General features: G+C 37.9%; 1 long non-coding RNA gene across 1 annotated transcript; it reads left to right on the top strand.

Annotated features, from left to right (window-relative positions):
- The first annotated feature begins 1,499 nt into the window (after positions 1-1,499).
- On the top strand, positions 1,500-2,788 carry LOC113472746. Its single transcript, XR_003394937.1, has 2 exons — positions 1,500-1,626; positions 2,690-2,788. It is a non-coding gene; the product is annotated as an uncharacterized LOC113472746 (long non-coding RNA).
- Positions 2,789-3,221: the final 433 nt, after the last annotated feature.

Here is a 3,221-nt window from a genome sequence, read left to right as displayed (position 1 = left end):
CTGGGAAGACAATGCCATAGATAAGCACTCGGGTGTGATTGAGTCCACAAGTAACGTTTTTGAATGGAATGTTACTTACGCTCATAGGTATTACCCAGGCATGTATGAAATGCAAGTGAACGTTGAGAGGAAATATGCTTTTCTGTATGTGCCCGTCAATAGTGATCGTAAATATTTCAACATTACTGGTAAGTTTTATTTCCCTTTTTTAGCAACTATTTTCACATCTTTCCAACTGTCTCCCATTTCTGAACCTATTGAAAAACTCTCTGATTAGAGGACATACTTCTGTAATTTGTCAATAGGTAATTCTTAGAGTTGGTAAATTTGTCAAATAAATTGGAGTTTTTGTCTTTTTGTCTCACTAAGTTATATTAATTTTTCTTACATCTTGGGACATATTTACATTATACTCTTTGAACTGAGTGAATAAAACAAAAAAACCTTGAATTTACAAGTAGGTGAGCAATAGCAACAGATGTAAATATTATAGATAAAGTGTGACAAAAATATAAATTAATAAATAAAATAATTTAACCCATCTTCCTTTTCAGGCTTTTTAAATGGTGACCTGAACTTGACACAAAATCACAAGGAAATAGCTCAGGATAAATTTGTTGCCCTAAATCAAGAAATGATGCACGCGCGGTTTGTTCGCGGTATCCGCGGTTTGTTCGCGTTATCCGCGGTTTGTTCGCGGTATCCGCGGTTTGTTCGCGGTAGCCGCGAATTGTTCGCGTTATCCGCGAATTGTTCGCGTTATCCGCGAATTGTTCGCGTTATCCTCGAATTGTTCGCGGTATCTAGAATCTGATTTAGAATCATTAACAGAGAAGCACCGAAGTGTAGGCAACCCTATAAAAGACACAATAAGATATTGAATATTAACCCTGGTTACCCCGTTGCAATATTTTCAATCAAAAATCGAATGCCTATTTTTTTTTCGACTCTGGGATTCAAACCTGAGTCCTGTAAAACCTAACGAACCTTTTTTCTTTTTTCCGCGAATTGTTCGCGTTATCCTCGAATTGTTCGCGGTATCTAGAATCTGATTTAGAATCATTAACAGAGAAGCACCGAAGTGTAGGTAACCCTTTGTATAAAAGACACAATAAAATATTGAATATTAACCCTGGTTACTCCGTTGCAATATTTTCAATCAAAAATCGAATGCCTATTTTTTGTCGACTCTGGGATTCAAACCTGAGTCCTTCTGTAAATCCGCGGTTTGTTCGCGTTATCCGCGAATTGTTCGCGTTATCCGCGAATTGTTCGCGTTATCCTCGAATTGTTCGCGGTATCTGGAATCTGATTTAGAATCATTAACAGAGAAGCACCGAAGTGTAGGTAACCCTATAAAAGACACAATAAAATATTGAATATTAACCCTGATTACCCCGTTGCAATATTTTCAATCAAAAATCGAATGCCTATTTTTTGTCGACTCTGGGATTCAAACCTGAGTCCTTCTGTATAACCTAACGAACCTTTTTTTCTCTCTCTCTCTGCTTTGTAGACAACCAAACATGCTCAGCTGTCAGTTATCGTGGTGCCGATAGCAGCTTTATCGCTGGCAGTCATTCTGGTGGTATTTGGCTTGGCTTACTATGTGCAGAGTAGAAACAGGTAAGTAACAGCTACATAATATAATTATAATAGAAGCATACATCATGGAAAAAATGTGACCTCGCCAAGGCCCTTATAATTAGAATTGCCATGCCTTTTCTTTTACTTCAAAATACATTTTCATTCAAAACCGGGACAAAATGCCAAACCGGCCGGGAAAGTAGCTTCAAACAGGGACTTATGACAAGCCTACTTATCAAAAACGGAGCAATGCTAAGCGGGGTTAAAGCAACCTTGCCATGGACTCAAACTGTCGAAATGTTACCTAATCTTTTAATTTTCATAGATGTATTTTATCGCTGGCAGTCATTCTGGTGGTATTTGGCTTGGCTTACTATGTGCAGAGTAGAAACAGGTATGTAACAGCTACATAACATAATATAATTATAATAGAAGCATACATCATGGAAAAATGTAACCTCGCCAAGGCCCTTATAATTAGAAGTGCCATGCCTTTTTTTTACTTCAAATTACATTTTCATTCAAAACCGGGACAAAATGCGAAACCGGCCGGGACAGTAGCTTCAAACAGGGACTTATGACAAGCCTACTTATCAAAAACGGAGCAATGCTAATCGGGGTTAAAGCCACCTTGCCATGGAATCAAACTGTCGAAATGTTACCTAATCTTTTAATTTTCATAGATGTATTTTTCACAAGGTTTACCACTGATTTTTAGAGCTCGATTATTATGTGACCAAATTCTAATCTGACGTGCCAACATTAAGTCCACATTTCAAGTCCTTTACTATAGCTACATTCCTATCTTCATTTTTTTGGTCCAATTTTTCGATGGATGATGGATATGTCCGTTTTGAGATCCCCCGAGCCCAAAGTTTTTATGTGACCAAATTCTAATCTGACGTGCCAACATTAAGTCCACATTTCAAGTCCTTTACTATAGCTACATTCCTATCTTCATTTTTTTTTTGGTCCAATTTTTCGATGGATGATGGATATGTCCGTTTTTGAGATCCCCTGAGCCCAAAGTTTTTCTTTTTACTATTAATTCTTCTCTTTTTCTTTTTACTATTAATAGTATTAATTCTTCTTCCTCCTACAGGTTTGTCATCGAGACGGCAGACTTTGACTTCTCCAACACTAGCACGGACATGGAGTACAAGACGTTCCGAGAACGGCTGCGGGAGGCCGTGAGTGCCGCTATTAACAAGACAGAAGACTTTCATTTATATCTTTAAATACAGTAAGTATACCTACCTATACTTTTAGGTGTAAAAAATCTTTAAATACTATTGTCTATTTTCTTTGGGAGTGATACTTTAAATTTATGTACCTATGTGAAAGAAAAAAAAAACTAACAAAATTAGAATTAAATGTGCAACTTGGGTAGTTGGGTCTACAATGGGTTGGTTGGTTGGTTGGTTGGTTGGTTGGTTGGTTGGTTGGTTGGTTGGTTGGTTGGTTGGTTCAATCCCAGCCCAGGTATGAAATTTTATCCTCAACATTATTTGAGGATAAAATTCCATATCAACATTATTTGAGGATACCTCGGTGGCGTGGCGTAGTGGTCAAGACGCTCGCCTGGTAAACAGGAGGGCGTGGGTTCGATCCCAGCCGAGGCATGGAATTTTATC

The sequence above is a fragment of the Diaphorina citri genome, unplaced genomic scaffold, assembly GCF_000475195.1.
Source record: "Diaphorina citri unplaced genomic scaffold, Diaci psyllid genome assembly version 1.1 scaffold7879, whole genome shotgun sequence".
Classification (NCBI taxonomy): domain Eukaryota; kingdom Metazoa; phylum Arthropoda; class Insecta; order Hemiptera; family Psyllidae; genus Diaphorina; species Diaphorina citri.
The sequence above is the reverse complement of the archived record's forward strand: the minus strand, read 5'-3'. Positions and strand labels throughout refer to the sequence as shown.